The sequence below is a fragment of the Triturus cristatus genome, chromosome 2_2, assembly GCF_964204655.1.
Source record: "Triturus cristatus chromosome 2_2, aTriCri1.1, whole genome shotgun sequence".
Classification (NCBI taxonomy): Eukaryota; Metazoa; Chordata; class Amphibia; order Caudata; family Salamandridae; genus Triturus; species Triturus cristatus.
The window spans coordinates 1,200,050,600-1,200,069,308 of NC_140582.1; the positions used below are offsets into that span (position 1 = coordinate 1,200,050,600).

Consider the following 18,709-nt stretch of genomic DNA (forward strand, 5'->3'; position numbering starts at 1 on the left):
TGGGTTTAAAGGGCCCTTTTCAACCCAGATCCAAGTGAATGGTATCAGCCAACAACTTGATGCTCTGCCCTCTGCGTATTACTTGTGTGAGAACATTGCCTTAAAATATCTGTCCAACAGGCACTGACCTGCAGGTAAATCCAGCGTGGCCTTTCAGGGAAAGCGTTCAGGTATGAAACTTGAATCAACAGCTACTGAAAGCGCCAAGGGATTGAACACAATGCATGTGCACTGGAAGACCGCCCACCGGGATTCGATCTTTTACCGGCGGCGTGACACTCTCTCCTTCATTAGTCCCCACGCACTTTTTTTCTTCTCACTCAGCTTTGGAAAAGTCAGCCTCGTGTTTATTTTTGCATCGCGCTTTCACTTAAAGAGAAAGCGGGATGCAAAAGTAAACACGCTGCTGCCTTTGCGGTACCGCGCTTGTTTAATGTAACCCTTCGAACGAATAGATCTGGGACACATACACGAGATGCATCATGGAAAATGAACCATTAAATACTTAGAAACACGCACAATAACATATTGGAAGATTGAATTCAAGATTTGAAGCAAGTGCATTTAAATACTATTTTAAATAAACAACGTTATCCAAACGCCGAGTCTGAAAAACTCAAGCCTTCCCCGCAGAGTTTCAACCTTTCTCTCTGTCTGTTAATATGCAAATCAAAACGAGAAGGGGGCGCAATGCGTGGTGGGCTGCATTACAATGGGGAGGGGACAAGACTGTTGATTCAGTAAGCTCACCTTCCAGCTGTAATACTGCTCAGAAAGCGAGACTTTCGTTCCAATCTGTATTAAAATTCCAGATCACCGTAACAAAATGAAGGCCTTTACTGGTTCTCAGCGATGCGCTAGCACTACTTCAACAACCATCTTTATTTTGGGGGTTGTGTTGCTGTTCAATGAACCTGTAGTGAGGGCAGCATTGTTAACACCTTAACAACATGTATGCGCCATTATTGCGTCAGCTTTAAAAAGATTCAATTTTTGGAACTCTTAGTTTTACTTATTGTTGTCCAACAACAAATAAGAAATTAACTATTATCATCGTCAAGCTCAACAAGCATTTGCAATGCAATAGGTCTCGCATTTATTAGAGTTTCAGCTATTGGCATTGTAAATCACAAAGCCATTTATTTATGTGTTGACCTAAAAAGGAGAAAAAAAAGCCTAAAACGCAGCCAGGCACGTCACTTTAATGGAGGAGACGCACAGTAGAGCTGTAAGATGTGGGAACCAGAAAAGGACAAGCTAAAGCCTGGCATGCCGATATTGCTACAAAAGTATACAAATGGGAAAGAAATGCGGCAACTGCCTGCTTTTTTTTTATGTATTTACTTTTTTTTTTATAGAAATGCAGCCCCACGTTCTTGGCTGCCCTTCCACCTTGCATGACACGTTGTGCTTTCACCCTAAGAGTTACAAATGAGAATAAATCTGCGTCTGCAAACTTGACGCTCAAGAGAGACTGTCCCCTTCAGCAACCCAAGCACAACAACCCATGCACGAAATAAAACAAGGAAATAGTTTTAACCTTCTGTTTTGTACACGCTAAAGTGCTCCACCCAGACAAAAAACGGACTCGTGTATTTCTGTCAAGTGTTCAACAAGCGGCGCCAAAGGACGGGCTGAGCCGTGGCATCGGGGTATTTACACCATGGTTGGAGGATAGCGCCTGACTGGGAGGGAGGCACAAAGGGCAGCTGCAGCGCTTGTTTGCCTTTTTCGTTTCCCCTCCTCCCCCTGGAGACTTGGCATCTGTGAGGGAGGAGGTGGGGTAAATGCGGAGGCAGCGCGGACCTGGGAGTGGCTTCACCAGGAATGAAAACACATGAAACAAGGCAGCATCGGCAGCCTCACGACACGCACCGCAGGGGGGATAAAGAGTAAACGACGGGGAGGGAGGGATGTGCGTCGCACTGAAATAAAGTAAACCTAAAAACACTCCCTTCATTGCTTAGTCTGCAACTTTCCAGCACTCCCATCCCCGAGTGTGTACAGAACACATTAACCAATGTTACTTTAGTTTCCAGACACTCAGTAAAGGAGGCCGGGAGGGAACACGTGATACAGATGTGAGCAGCGACCCCAGAGCATACAATGCAGGCCACGGTGCAGTTTAGATGAAAGGCTGCGCCCCTCACTCCTTTTAGTGAGTGATGAGGTGTAACACAACGGACCTCGAACTGCTCCCTTTAGTTCAGATGCTTTGAACCTACGGAAGGAGGGTCACAACACTGACCCAAGGTGCAGCCAGCGTTACCTGAATCAAAGCCAGCTCATGGCCAACTCAGGAGAAAGTCTACCGCACGTGGGGTCTCACACTGACAGCCGGGACAGTCTGCGCTCCAAGAGAAAGGTCCATATTAAAGCGAACGACGCAGCAAGAGAGTGAAAGGCTCGTAGACCCCAGTGCTCAAGGACGTGTGATGATCCCGATGAAGGAGGCCGCCCGGCTGTGCCGGCTGTCACCCTGGGACGGATCAAAGACTCACAAGCAACTGTTAACGCGTATAAACAAACGCACACTGAAGCTGACGGAGTGGGAGGGGGAGTGGGGGCGGGCACGCAGGCTGCCAAATGGTGCGATGAATCACGGCTAAAGTGAAAGCAAACAAGTGGTTGCAGGACTCCAAATGGTGCGCGCGCCCGGACGGGTCACATGCACTGTAGTTGGAGGCCTGCAAAGCCACTGTTTGCACTTCCAAAACGCGCTTACTATAAGTCTCGCCAGAGCAGCGCTAAAGCGCTGGTCAGGCGAGACCTAAAAATGTATAATCGCGTGTAGCTGGTAGCACCGTTGACTCAGATGAGCATGTCTGCTCAGTTCTCGCCAGCGGTTAAAGAATGCCATTGAGACCCTAGCATTTAAACTGTCAGTTGAGGTAAATGAAACAGCAGTTCACCCATTACACTATGCCCACGAAACAGAATAAGATGAATTACTAATTTAACTCTTGTCCTCGAACATCTTAGGAAGTGTTTGAGAGCCTTCCATTTCTATAGGATAAAAAAATAAATGCATGCCGGTTGGTGCGCATGCGTGAAATGCTGTCACACGCCCACCCAAACAGGAGAGGCGTGACAAAGTGTGCGTACTTGAGAGCGCGACACTAGGACTCGGTTCCTCCCTACTCCTGTGGCTGCTTAGAGTGACGTCTGTCCGTCCTGGTCATTGAGACTAGCAGTGGGAGTCTTTGCTTGGGTGTCACCTAAGCGCAGCAACATTCAAAGGAACGCAGGTCCAGGAACCCCGGGTGATTTTTAATGTTAGTTGACCAATCCCCGATTCCTCCCATGACGCACAACAGGGCAGGAGAAACAAAGGAAGCCAATCACATACACTAAGACCTTGCCAATGATTCAGCCACAAGCTCCTGCACTGCAGTGAAAGTCACAGATATCAGCCCTGCTTCTTGATTCTCTGTACACTGAGGGGGCAAACGTGTGGTTCAGCTTTTCGTAGGTTCGTAGACATAATGGCAAGATATGTCTGTTGTAATCGGGACAGAGAGGAGTAGAAATAGCAATAGCAATCCTGTATTCTGCAGCGCTTTTTGTATGTGTTGGGGGACGGGAGAGAACAATACATTACGACATTTTTTAATGATAGACGGGAAATGTGTGTCGAGTCATATACAATCTGTTCTTAATTTTAATCTACCCTCTTTAGTAAGAGTACCACCATTCAGATTTTCATGTTATAAACCAGCGCTTTATATAGAATTATAGAAGCGGAGATACTCAGGGGCAAATTTACAAGCCCCTTATGCCAGATTTGCGCCGCCGTGGCGTCACTTTTTTGATGCAGCGGCGGCGCAGAGCCAGCGCCATGCTGCAGGCTTTTTACAACGTGACGCATCTAGGGAGATGCGTCACGTTGTAAAGCCCTGCACCACACGTGGGCATTCCTGCACAGGGGGGGGGGGGGGGGGGGGCGTTCCGGCGTAGGAATGCCTCCGAAAAGTGGCTGCGTGAAATCTACAAGATTTCACTCAGTCACTTTTACGGCCATGCTGCGTCAAAACCCTGCGCCTGCTTGAAGCAGGCGTAAGGATTGACACAGCATGTTAGGGATAGTGGCACCCCGAGCCTTGCTTTTTAGGTCTCGCTGAGCCCCAGCGCTTGCGCTGGCTCGAAGAGACATTTTGTATGTGGGATTTTCAAAGTGCTGCTGGCTGGCCTAACGCTTGCGTTCATGCGATCGTGCACGCGCGCAGCCGGCCGCCAGCAGCACTTTGAAAACTCATGAGCGCACACACAACTCCCGCTTCTCCCCCTCCCCCACCACATTTTGCGTCTCCGGCCGCTCGCGCGCGGCCAACGCTTGTTTAATATTTGTTTTTGGTTTCCCATTGTTTGGGAACGCTATCACCTTGTTTTTGTGTTCCTATTACGTTCTATCCATTCTGTGACTACTAACACTATTATGATGGCCTCTCTTGTTTTCCTTCGCACATCTTTCATTTCTATCTTATCCGTTGCTCTTTTTAGTCCTTCCTTTATTTCCAACTCCCCGTTCCTCCCTGTATTCCCTCTCGCACTGGTTCGAGTTTTAATCCTCGCTCTTTCTCAGACCAGCTCTCTGGGGGCTGTGTAGCTCTCTTGCTCTGTACCCCTCCCTGTACACTCCCATCTCGAGCGATACGTCGGACTCTCACTGCTCTAAATGGTCAGCAGAGGCCAGTAGGGCTGACTCCTGTCAGGCTATCCAAGACCTCCACAGACATCCGGCAGTAGCGGTAGTATTTAGCCCTCCCACATGCTGAAGGTCAGAGCCCCCTTCGAAGGGCCGTGCATCAGCAGCGGCTTCAGTAGATCTGATGTTCAGGAAATGTCAGTGGTTGACGCAGAGATGCCCTTCTCGAGGCAGATCAGACCTGCACTGACCGAGGAGTCCTCTGCTGCCTCATTACTGAGGACGGATGGCGGAATTGAGGCCCAAGAGCCACATAGTAGCATACTGGACGAGGCTCAGCGGTAAAGAAATGCGAGTTCAGCAGAACGCACCACAGTAGCATTGAAAGCGCAGATGAGGATTCTTCGTCATAGGCCTTTGCATCTAAAGGTAGCGGCTCCCTCCTGGTTTGCAAGACACACTGAGGCATTGCTTTAAAGACATCATGAGATGGTAGAGTTTCCATCTTCATGCACTCGAGGCATGCACACCATTTATGCAGGGGAGGTGTGCACCGAACACAGGTGCATCCTTAAAGCGGGGGGACTCTGAGCCAAAGCTGCCAACTGGCCCAATGCCCTGGGGTTCATGGCTTTTTAACCTAGCGTTATACATCTCATACATTAAGATTCTGAATCCCTTGAAAATACTGCGCAGTTTCATCCTACACAGACATTAGGCCCTTCCAAACCTTTAAGGACCTTTACACCTCCTACATCGACTTCTCCTCTATGCTACTGTTTTTATGACATCACTTGCTCCTTGAGCATTTTCAACAACCTATTAATCAACTTCAATGTTATCCTCACACCTCCAAGAGCAAGTTACCTATTGTCTAATCCCTCGTCATGTATGTATGTAGGTATGTCTGTCTATGTATGTAGGTATGTATGTTTGTATGTATGTAGTATTTCTATAGCGCACATCTAGCCAAAAGCCAATGAAGAAGATGTAGGCCGTAACTCACATGAACAGAAGATGCATTTATGTTACACATGTTTTACGTGTTTGTTACATTCCACCACCGATTTGGCATTTTCCCTTGTGCGAGCAAACAAGTTCTTTGAACGGGGGGGCTAAATATATGGAAACTAAGTTCCTGTTTGCAAGTGGGAGGATGTCATTTTCAAATATTGAGGCCTTTTAAAACAAGCATTTGCAATGCAATAGGTCTCGCATTTACGCGAGTTTAAGCTATTGGCATTGTAGATGACAATGCCTTTTATTTATGTTTTAAAAAAGGCATTTTCATTTACAATGCCAATAGCTTAAACTTGCGTAAATGCGAGACCTTTTGCATTGCAAATGCTTGTTGTATGTGTGGGGGGGGGGGGACCGAACAATACATGACAACATTTTTAAGTCATAGATGGAAAATGTGTGTCGAGCCATATACAATCTGTTACTAATTTTAATCTACCCTCTTTAGTAAGAGTACCACCATTCAGCTTTTTATGTTATAAACCAGCGCTTTATGTAATGTAATGTAAGGGACACTTATATAGCGCGGCTGCCACCCAACGGGTATCCTGGCGCTGAGATTACCAAAAAACACTGTGTGTAGCTGAACTTGAAAAAGAGGGCTGGAGAATTAATCTCTAGGAAATAGTCTAGTTTTCAGTTCCTTCCCGAAGCGTGACAGAGTGTTCAGTTGTCTAAGCTCAATGGGCAGTGTATTCCAAAGTCGGGAAGCTACAAAACTAAATGATCTGCCACCCAGTCGGACTTTATTAACATGGGGACTGCATATCAGGCTGGTTGAAGAGGAATGCAGGCTTCTAGCTAGAGAATACCATGGGAATTTCCTCTGTAAAAGCTTTGGCCCCATTTTATGTGCTGCCTTATAAACGATACAGAGTACCTTAAACTCGACTCTCTGCGCAATGGGCAGCCAATGAAGATCTTTTAGGGCAAGCGAGGCTGATGCTCTACGTTGTCTGTTTAACGCAAGCTTAGCTGCAATAATCTGTATCCTTTGCAATCTTTTTAACAAAGAGGCTGGTGCTCCTAGGAGCAGGACATTGCAGTAATCTAATCTGCTCAAAATAATGCTCCTTACCACTTGAGGTCTAGCTGGAGCAGGTAGAAAAGGATGGGGCATATCAGCAAGCAGGCGATAAAAAATTATCGCCGCTTTTGCGACCGTTTTCGGACGAAAAGCTGCGATAATTTGATCGCCTTATCAGCAAGGTCACGCTATCGCGTGAAACCTTGCCTTATCGCCGTTTCCCTTAACGCCCATCTTTGCATCTCTAATGAGATGCAAAGTGGACGTTCCTCCCCAGGATAACGGGAGAAATGTCGCTAAGCGTCATTTCTACTATTATCAAGCCTCTCTCAAAGCAGCATAGCGACAAGAAAAGCTTTCCTTATGCCTGCTTTGAAACTGATTTAGCCATGATATCCTATGGAAGGTGGATATCATGGCTAAGTATGTGAGGCCCTATCAGCAAGCTATTGCCAAAAGTTGTGTGATTATCGCTGGATTTCCAGCGATAATCGCACATTTGTCAGCTTGAGCTCTGAATTTTAACACTTTGGAGATAAGCGTTGCTAATAGCACGCTATCTCCGCGATAAAATTCAGACTTGGCCGGCGATAATTATCCTCACGCTAAGAGCGCTGAGCGATAATTATCGACGGCTCTTGCTGATATGCCCCGAAGTATTTTACGAAGTGCTCGGAGCAAAGATAAACAAGTGCTCACGGTTTTGTTTACTTGAGAGTCCAATTGTAGATTACTATCTAGTAGTACTCCTAAATTAAGAGCAGTCTTAATAGGCAACGGAGGATTATTAGCAGAGACTGGCCAGAAATCTGCTGGTAGGGGGCGATGGACTTTACTTGCAGCACAGCAGAGTACTTCCGTCTTATCCCCATTAAATTGTAATGAGTTATCGCTGAGCCAGCCTGCTGTTTCTCGCATACAGCTATGGATTTTCTCCAGGGTAACTGCATTGTTGCCCTCGAAGGAGAAAACAAGTTGGGTGTCGTCTGCATAGTCAATAACATCAATGCCAAAAGATTTTATAAGGGAGATGAGTGGGCACAGGTAGACATTAAAAAGGATTGGACTGATCGGCGAGCCCTGTGGAACCCCTTGTTCTACGGGCTATTCTGAGAGAGAAATGGCGTCAAGGTCACTGCCTGCTGTCTGTTTAGAAGATAGGACTGCAGCCAGTCCAGTGCCTTGCCCACAATGCCAATCTCCTCAAGTCTCCTGATCAGGATCTTATGGTTGACCGTGTCCAACAGCACTAGAATGGCTGTTTGACCACTGTCAGCCCGCATTCTTAGGCCATCCAGGACTGTCACCAGAGCAGTTTCAGTGCCATGTCCTGGCCGAAACCCAAATTCAACTTCATCCAGAAGATTGTTTTCTTCCGCAAATTTTGAAAGAGATTTACTCACTACCCTTTCTAAAATCTGAGGTGCATATTATCAAGACAGGCGATAAAATTATCGCCGCTTTAGCGGCAGAAAACTGCCTCTAAAACGGCGATAATGGGCTTGATAATATGCTCCATGGAATTCCAATTGAAGCTCAGGTTAGATTTGAAGGACATCTAACATGGGCTTCAATTGTAATTCCATAGAGCATATTATCATGCCCATTATCGCAGTTTTAGCGGCAGTTTTCTGCCGCTAAAGCGGCGATCATTTTATCGCCTGTCTTGATAATATGCCCCTTAATCGGGTAGGGTAACAGGGAAATGGGTCTATAGTTATAGGGGCACTGGGGATCCAGCATGACTTTCTTTAATAGGGAGAAACAACTGCCTTTTTGCAGCAGTTAGGCACTGTGCTATTGGTTAGATACTGGAGGCAGATTTGGTAAACATATGAAAAAGCTCAGAACCAAAGACTTTCCACATCTTATGTGGGAGCGGGTCCAAGGGAGAGCCTGAGGAGATGCCAGCTGCAATTATATTCAACTCTTCTTGTGAAGGGGCCTGGAAAAGTTCCAGAGGCAACGTAGGTTCCCTGTAGGATGCTACATAAGGAGTTCTGCTACGCAGTGATAAATGCATATCAGCTTCTCTATCCAACTCAACGTCCCTGGAAGAGTTAAGCCCAGTTAGAATTTTATTATTTTTTTCCTCAACGAAAACCGCGAGATCATCGCAAAGTTCTTGTGATGCTGGAATCTTAGGGGCAGATTTACAAGCCCCTTGCGCCTCATTTATGCCGCCGTTGCAGCACTTTTGTGACGCAGCGGCGGCGCAAATCCTGCGCCATGGTGCGGGGTACTTTCAAGGTGACGCATCTGGGAGATGCATTGCGTTGTAAAGCCCTGCGCCACATGTAGACGTTCCTGCGCAGGGGGGGGCATTCCGGCGCAGGAACGCCTCCTAAAAGTGGAATCTACAAAATTTCACTCAGTCACTTTTAGGCCCATGCTGCGTCAAAACCCTGCACCTGCCTGAAGCAGGCGTAAGGATTGACGCAGCATTAACAAGATAGGACCCCCCAGACCATTGCTGGAGCTGCGTCGCGCTTGCGACGCAACTCCAGCAATGCGCCACTTTTACGGCACAGATGCGTCACGCATCTGTGCCGTTTTTTGCCCCATGGTGCGCCGCATTGTAAATGCGGTGCATCCATGGTGCGCACAATAACTGGCGCATCCCTGCTGATATGCAGGGATGCGCCAGTTATTGTAAATATGCCCCTTAATCTTTGCGCAGTCTGGGTTGGACATATCTCTTACAAAGCTAAGTAAGGTTTTGGACTTATAGGGCGATTGTAGGATAGTTTCCTCAAGGTATTTAGCTTTGGCCTTACCCATCATTTCTTTATAGATATGTAATAGTTGTTTCAAGGCTGCTTTGTCTGTCTCCTGATATTTCCTCCTCCATTTCCTTTCTGCTTGTTTGCAGTTAGTCTTCATCGACCTCAACTTCTCATTATACCATGGGGCAGACGGCTTCTTGTTACTTTTGACTTTCCCTTATAGAAGCGGAGATATTCACTATTTAGAGTACCTGTTTGCTCTTGTGGAGTGCCGTTTCTCTCCCATTAAAGGTATTGCAGCAGTGCTGAGAAGTGCAGGTACCTTTCAAATAAGGAAGTGCAGGTACCGAGCACCGGACAGCACCTACCTATTTAAAGCACTGCTAAAAATATATTCAATATTTACTTCTGTTTTTAGCATGATAAAAATAGATAGAATAAGTCCTACCTTTGAATTTAATAAATAGTTGCTATTACCATATTCAATGATATCTCTATTTGACCTTGCTCCCACATGCCTGGAATCTTACCCCACTGTTGGCCGTAAGTAAAGCGACAAAAATACAGTAAAATGCAATCTGTTTGCCATCAATACAAGTGAGAAGGACCAGTGGGTTTAAAGGACGCTTTTCAACCCAGATCCAAGTGAATGGTATCAGCCAACAACTTGATGCTCTGCCCTCTGTGTATTACTTGTGTGAGATCATTGCCTTAAAATATCTGTCCAACAGGCACTGACCTGCAGGTAAATCCAGGGTGGCCTTTCAGGGAAAGCGTTCATGTATGAAACTTGAATCAACACCTACTGAAAGTGCCAAGGGGTTGAACACAATGGGGAAGATTTATGTTCCCTGGCGCATCCCTGCAAATCAGCAGGGATGCGCCAGGGAAGATGAGTCACACAAGTTTGCCCTTGCGCCACCACAGATGCGCTGCATTTACAATGCGGTGCATCGTGGCGCAAGGACAAGCAGATGCGTGACGCATCTGCCGGCGTAAGGTTGGCGCAGTGCTGAAGTTGTGTCGCAAGCGCGACGCAACTCCAGCACTGTTCCAACCTGGCCTACCCCTAACATGGTGCCTCAGGCCTTACGCCTGCTTGAAGCAGGCGTAAGGATTTGACGCACCAGCGTCGGAAAAGTGACTGCGTGAAATCTTGTAGATTTCACTGCGTCACTTTTCCGAGGCTTTTTGCGACGTAACGCCCACCCTGCATACATTAAACCTGACGCAGGTTTAATGAGGCGCAGGGCTCTACAACGTGACGCATCTCCCTAGATGCGTCACGTTGTAAATCTGTCGCAACATGACGCTAGATTTGCGCTGCCGCTGCGTCACAAAAGTGACGCAATGGCGGCGCAAAAGTGGCACACAGGGCTTGTAAATCTGCCCCACCGTATGTGCACTGGAAGACTGCCTGCCGGGATTTGACCTTTTACCGGCGGCATGACGCTCTCTCCTTCATTAGTCCCCACGCACTTTTTTCTTCTCACTCAGCTTTGGCAAAGTCAGCCTTGTAGTGTCGCAGTCTAGTGGACGCGCGCACTACGGAGGGACGTAGAGGCGCGTAGCGGACGTCGGACGCTACCGCGCATGCGCGAGCAGAGCGGCGCGAACGAGAAACGCGATCGGAGCGTGTTGCCCGGCGCTCTCTCCATAGGTGTCCTATAAAGAGTAATAAAGGTTCTAATTGCAAGTAGAACGTCTCCAGAGAGTCTGTGGGGGAAAGTACTTACTGCCTGGCATCATACAACATTACAGTGGCGACGAGGGTGGGATCTCCTTACACGATCATTCAACGCTCAGTATGGAGCGAGAAGTTCAGACCCACGTGGGGCGCACACCTAGAACCCCCCGACATTCGACCAGTCACCTACACAGGGGACCCAATCCCGATGGTAGGGTTCAAGACAATGAAGTTCCAGTTCAAGGAGAGGAGTGCGATCTGCAAGCTGTACGTCGCGGAGAAAGGACCGTCAGTCCTGGGCTGGATGGACCAGGGAGTGTTGGGAATACAGCTGAACGCAGGAGGGGACACCCAAGTGCTGGCGACGCTGGACGGAGAGGAGTCGACAGCAGGAAAATGGCGGAGCGGGCACCCGAAGGTCTTCGGCGGGAAGATAGGGAGGCTGGAGAAGTTCTCCCACAAAATCGTTCTCAAAGACAACGCACGGCCAGTTGCGCACAAGGTACGGAACATCCCGATTGCCGTTAGGGAAGCGGTGCAACAGGAGCTCCTCCGACTGGAAGAAGGAGGAATCATTGAGCCCATTGACAGCGCGGAGTGGTTGGCTCCCTTGGTGGTGGCCATGAAACCGTCAGGCAAAGTGCGCCTCTGTGTGGACCTCAGGGAGTTGAACAAGTGCATAGTGGTGGAGAAGTTCCCCTTGCCACGCATTGAGGAAATGTTGGCCCGCACGAAAGGAGTAAAATGGTTCTCCACCATAGACTTGCAATCGGCGTACCATCAAGTAGCACTACATCCGACAAGCAAAAAGTTGACATCGTTCATCACGCCGTTCGGCTGCTACCAATTCTGCCGCATGCCCTTCGGTCTCGCCTCGGCAGCGGCGGTGTTCCAGAAGCTGATGGCCCGCCTATTCAAGGACATTGAGGGAGTGCAATACTTTCAGGACGACATCTTAGTGATGGGGACGGAGCAGGAGGACCACGACAGGAAACTGTCGGCAGTACTGAAGATCCTGGAGGAGAAGGGCCTCACAGCAGAGTGGGAGAAGTGCCATTTTGGGAGGACATCGGTCACCTACCTGGGGCATGAGATAGGGGCACAAGGAATAACGCCGAAGAGAGGGAACGTAAAAGCCATCTGCGAAGCACCGCCACCCACATCCAAGGAGGAAGTACGGTCGTTTCTAGGGATGGCAGAGTACTACAGTAAATTCGTCCACCACTTTGCCACGAAAACCCACCACATGAGGCAGCTCACGAGGGACAAGACGGCGTTCAGATGGACGGAGGAGACGCAAGAAGAGTTCGACACAGTGAAACGGGAGATAGGCGGAGCGATCCCGCTGCAAGGATTCGACCCCCAGGGGCGGTCGATATTGATGACGGACGCGAGTGAAAAGGGGCTGGGAGCCGTGCTCATGCAGGAAAGACCAGAAGGCGGAACGGAGACGATCAGCTTCGCGTCCCGGACGCTGACAGCATCGGAACAAAAGTTCAGCGTGATAGAGAAAGAGATGCTAGCGGTAGTGTGGGCCATGGCGAAGTACCGTCAGTTCCTGTGGGGGACCAGATTCCAGGTGAAGACAGATCACAAGCCTCTCGTGAAAGTACTGACATCAGATGGCCATGCCAGCGCCACGCCCCGGATAGCGAAAATGACACTGAAACTCCTGGAGTACAGGTACGACGTGGAGTACATCCCGGGCTCCAGGAACAAAATAGCGGACTACCTCAGCAGGGCATCGGCGATGGACAGCGCTTCCAACGACAGGGAAGACGACGACGAGATGGTGGCTCTGACGGACGATCCGGAAAAGGCCATCAGTAGGCAGGACTGGAAGGACGCATATGAAGTGGATGCCGACATGGAAGAAATCAAGACGTGCATTGTGCGGGGATGGCCGGACAGGAGGAGACAAGGCCCAAAAATCAGGCAGTTTTACGAAGTCAGAGAAGAGCTGTCGGTGGGCAACGATGGAGTATTCGTCTACAGGGGTGACAGGGTGGTGCCGCCGGAGAACATCGTACCTACCCTGCTAGCCATACTTCACGAAGGCCACCTGGGAATTGTGAAGACAAAGGCCAGAACAAAACAAACTTACTGGTGGCCAGGAATGGACACGCATGTTGAGAGGCACGTGAAGGACTGCGCGCAATGCCAAGGGGCAGACAAGACTCTCAAACCAATGAGACCACCCCTAGGGAAATTCACTAACCCCAGCAACCCGTGGGAAGAGGTAGCAGTAGACATCCTGGGACCAATACTGGACGACCAAGGCATCCCCAAATATCTATGTGTACTAGTGGATAAATACTCGAAATGGCCAGAAGTGCACATCAACGAGGTCATGGACACGGACGAGATCCTACGCTTCCTCAAGGCGATGTTCCTTCGGGAAGGCATACCCAGGAGCATTATCAGCGACAATGGCCCCCAGTTCATCTCCGACAAGTGGGTCACGTTTGTGAACAGGAATGGCATAATACTCAAACACACCTCGATATACCACCCATCCAGCAATGGACAAGTAGAGAGGTTTAACAGGGTGCTGATGGGCTCCATACAGGCGGCCATCACAAGAGGTAAAGACTGGGAAAAGGAGTTGCTCAGAGTGATATGGGCATACCGCATCACCCCCGCCGGAACGGGGTACAGTCCCTTCCAGATCTTACGGGGGCGGCAACCCTTTACCAAAGACAATGTGGCATGGCAGGAGAAGACCATCACCAGCAAATGGTCCCCAGCAGTGGTGCAGCACAACCTGCAGAAGGCACAACGCATCTACACGGAGCACTACAACCGCCACAAGAAGACAAAAGATACGGCGTTGGAAAAAGGGGAGTGGGTCAGAGTGAAGCTGGCTGTCCTTAAGCGGAAAGGAGAAAGCAAATACTCCCCACCCCTCAGAGTAGAAGAGGTGTATGACCGGGCGGCACTGCTCAGTGACGGTAACGTGTGGTCACACGAGCGCATGGCCAAATGCAATAAGATCTTACAGTGGCCCCGAGAGTGCACGGAAGGGGAAACCCCGGCAGAGGGGGTGATAAAGGACACAGACTCATCCGAAGGAGGCCCCGGAGAGGACATGGGCGGTGAGCAAGAGAGAGAGAGAGACAACTCAGGGAGAAGACCCTTGGGGGAGACCACGAGAGAAGATGGCGAGGTAAAAGAGAAAGAGAGTCCGGGCACTCCGAAAGGTACTGACGGAGGCCTGGTCACAGAGGGAAGCCGAGAAGGACATTCCACTCCGGTAAGACACACCCGGGGGGGAAGAGCAGTGGTGAGACCATCCAAGTTCAGAGACTTTGAAATGGACTGACCTCCGGGTCGGGGACTTTGTGTGAGTGGTGTGAAAAGGGGGAGATATGTAGTGTCGCGGTCTAGTGGACGCGCGCACTACGGAGGGACGTAGAGGCGCGTAGCGGACGTCGGACGCTACCGCGCATGCGCGAGCAGAGCGGCGCGAACGAGAGACGCGATCGGAGCGTGTTGCCCGGCGCTCTCTCCATAGGTGTCCTATAAAGAGTAATAAAGGTTCTAATTGCAAGTAGAACGTCTCCAGAGAGTCTGTGGGGGAAAGTACTTACTGCCTGGCATCATACAACATTACAAGCCTCGTGTTTATTTTTGCATCTGTGCTTTCACTTAATATGAAAGCGGGATGCAAAAGTAAATACGCGGCTGCCTTTGCGGTACCGCGTTTGTTTAATGTAACCCTTCGAACGAATTGATCTGGGACACACACACGAGATAAAAATGCATCGTGGAAAATGAACCATTAAATACTTAGAAAGAAGCACAATTACATATTGGAAGATTGAATTCAAGATTTGAAGCGAGTGCATTTAAATACCATTTAAAATAAACAACGTTATCCAAACGCCGAGTCTGCAAAACCCAAGCCTTCCCGGGCAGAGTTTCAACCTTTCTCTCTGTCTGTTAATATGCAAATCAACACGAGGAGGGGGCGCAATGCATGATGGGCTGCATTACAATGGGGAGGGGTCAAGACTGTCGATTCAGTAAGCTCACTTTTCTGCTGTGATACTGTTCAGAAAGCGAGACTTTCGTTCCAATCAGTATTACCATCCCAGATCACCGTAACAAAATGAGGATTCTTTACTGGTCATTAACGATGCACTCACTACTCTAGCAGCCATAGTTGTTTTGGGAGATTGCACTTCTGTTCTATGAAGATATAGTGAGTGTAGCTTTCTTAACATCTTAACAACATGTATGCGCCGCTATTGCGATAGCTTTAGGAATATGCAAATTTTGAAACTTTTAACTCCGTTTATGGTCCAATAAATAAATAAGAAATCAACTATTGGCAAACTCAAAGATGTATAATCGTCTATGGGTGGCACCACCGTTGATTCACATTAGCATGTCTGCTTATTTCTTGCCTGCGGCTATAGAATGCCACTGAGACCCAAGCATTTAAACTGTTATTTGTGGTAAATGAAACAGCAGTTCACCCATTATACTATGCCCATGAAAGAAAATAAGGTGAATTGCTATTTTAACTCTTGTCCTCGAACATGTGAGGAAGTGTTGGAGAGACTTCCATTTCTATAGGAATAAAAAACAAGCATTGAAAATGCAATAGGTCTCGCCTTTGATTAAGTTAAAGCCATTTGCTATGCTAATTGTATTGTATAGCAACGCATATGGCTTTAACTTAATGAAAGGCGAGACCTATTTCATTTTTAATGCTTGTAATTTACGGTGTGATGGGGCACACCAAGGGCCCCGGTAACAAGTAATCGGTCACGGTACCGTCTAATGGGGGTAAAGACTAAGGAGGGCCTAAACACTTGCTGGGCACAGTAAATGACACACTACGCACCGTCAGCCATAAGCTAATGGGGTTAACGACTAAGGAGGGCCTAACACTTGCTGGGCACAGTAAATGACACAAGACCACTCAGTATCTTGGTCCGCGCCGTCAGCCATGAGCGCTGACGTCGCCCTTTATTTATACTCCCCGGCCCGAGCCCAGCCCAGGGAGTTGACGGTGCAACATTGTAGTGTGGTGGTCGGGTGGCTCACTACATCCCATCTAACCCAGGAATGTTTAAACAATAAACTAAAATAACAAATAAAAAAACAAACTAACATAATAACTGTTAGACTTGGGGGTCTCTAGTTGGCACAGGTATGCACTTGTGACAAATAGGGACCCTCGCCTCTAGTCAGGGTAAGGGGGTACACTCCTAAAATAACCCCTGCTCACCCCCCTGGTAGCTTGGCATGAGCAGACAGGCTTATCTCAGCGGAAGTGTGTAAAGCATTTGTGAACACATACAGTAACCAAGTGACAACACTACAGATGGACACCACACAGGTTTTATATCAAAAATAAGCATTCTTTATATAGATTTACCACAAGACCATTAAACGACAAAAATACACAATACTGTTACTTTAGATGATAGAATTTTGCTTAGTTCTCTTTAGTTCTTAAATGCGACACTTTCAGTCAATGTACCTTTTAGATGCAACACGCAGGGCAACGAAAGTGTTACAACGATGTTGATGCGTTGAAGATTTTGCTGCAAAGAAATAAAGATGCGATACGCTTCTCCGATGTTGCGAGAAGACTCGACTCGATGCGTCAGCTGCAACGGCGACACCCTTTATGCGATGCGACGACAGCAGCCTTGGCAGAGGCACTCTTCTCCGACGTTGCGAGGCGCTTCCGATCGATACGATGCTGCAGCGGCGACACCCATTTACGCGATGCGACGACAACAGCTCCGACGGCGGCACGCTTCTCCGTGGATGCGAGGCGCTTTTCTTGATGCGGTGCAATGAGACAACTACGATAGTTGCGATGGCGACACGCTTCTTCTTCGATGCGAGACTCTTCTTTTGATGCGGTGCAATGCGTCAGCTAAGATGGCTGCGATGACGACACGCTTCTTCGGCGTTGCGAGACACTTCCTGGATGATGTGAGACGCTTACGCTCGATGCGACAGCTGCGGCGGCAACACACTTTACGCAATGCGACGACAACAGCTCCGACGGCGGCACGCTTCTCCTTCTTGAGTTGCGCTTCCAGCTCCTTGCGACACGCAGTCCCTCAGAATGCCCAACAACAGCAGCAGGCACTTCCAAAGAACTCTGGGGAACTGGGGGCGAAGTCTGTTGTTCCTGAGACTTCAGCAGGAGGAAAGCTCTTTTCCAAGCCCTTGGAGATCCTTCACAAGTTGAGCAAAAGTACACACAAAGGGGTATATTATCAAGTCAGGCTATAAAATTATTGCCGCTTAAAACGGCGATAATGGGCTTGATAATATGCTCTATGGAATTCCAATTGAAGCCCATGTTAGATGTCCTTCACATCTAACATGGGCTTCAATTGGAATTCCATAGAGCATATTATCAAGCCCATTATCGCCGTTTTAGCGGTAGTTTTCTGCTGCTAAAGCGGCAATAATTTTATCGCCTGCCTTGATAATATGCCCCAAAGTTCCTTTCTCCTCTCTTTGGCAGTAGGCAACACCTGCAGGCCACTCCCCCAGTTTCAGGGATAGTCTCTCCTCAGTTTCTTCTTGGTTCCTCTCCTCATCAGAGTTTCTTCTTGTTTCCCAAAGTGATCTAAATTCTTGGGATCAGGGTCCCAATATTTATACTCAAAAATCCTTTGTCCTCTGAGGTCAGGGCTGTGCCTTGTTCAAACCGGTTCTGGTCTGTCCTGAAGCACTATGTTTACCTGACTCCTTCTTCCCTTTCAGAGTGCAGGGCAGAGACATCAGACGCACGGCAGGAGGTGGAGCCAGCATTGTGGAGGGAAGGCACAGCCCTATTCAGGTCCCAGGTGCAACTCCTCCCACCCATCTAAATGCAGATCTCTCTATTCACCACTGGGACACCTCACCCTGTCTCCTGGAATTCCCCAGCCCTGTCACTCAAACTCCAGACAGGGAATACACAGCCTAGCAGAGGCAGGTTTGCATGGTTAGACAATAAAATACCTACTTTCTAAAAGTGGTATTTTCAAACACAGAATGTTAAAACCAAATTCACTAAAAGATGTATTTTATCATTCTGAGCTCAGGCATACTAAATTCGAATTTCTACCATGTTCCCTGAGTCAGTTAAGATTACACAATGTAATAACCAATCTGCCCATTCTGGCCTATGGAGAACAGGTAGCCTTGCAATATTGAAAAACGAAAATGGGAAGGTTTAGGGGCTGGCATGTGGGTGCATTTGCCCAGTCAGCATGACAGTACCAGACTGCATGCAGGCTCTGCAATGGCAGACCTTAGACACATTTTTACAGGCTGCTTCTGTGGGTGGCACAACCAGTGCTGCAAGCCCACCAGCAGCATTTGGATTTACAAGCCCTGGGCACTCCTGGTGCACTGTACTAGGGTCTGACAAGTAAACCAAACCAACCAATCATGGAATCACAAATCATACATTCACTTACAATTGGGAGCACTTGCACTGTGGCACTGGACAGCAGTGGCACAGTGCCCTGAGCAACTAACACCCGCAAAAACATACAAGGCAACAGCGAAAAATGGAAGGGAGACCCACGCCAAGGTGCAAGGTCTAACAATAACCTTGAAGAAAGTTCAGTAAGCTC

General features: G+C 48.4%; 1 non-coding gene across 1 annotated transcript; it reads left to right on the forward strand.

Moving 5' to 3' along the window:
• Nucleotides 1–874: 874 nt before the first annotated feature.
• LOC146863387 (U4atac minor spliceosomal RNA) lies at nt 875–1,001 on the forward strand. The gene has a single exon (XR_014978703.1). It is a non-coding gene; the product is annotated as a U4atac minor spliceosomal RNA (small nuclear RNA).
• Nucleotides 1,002–18,709: the final 17,708 nt, after the last annotated feature.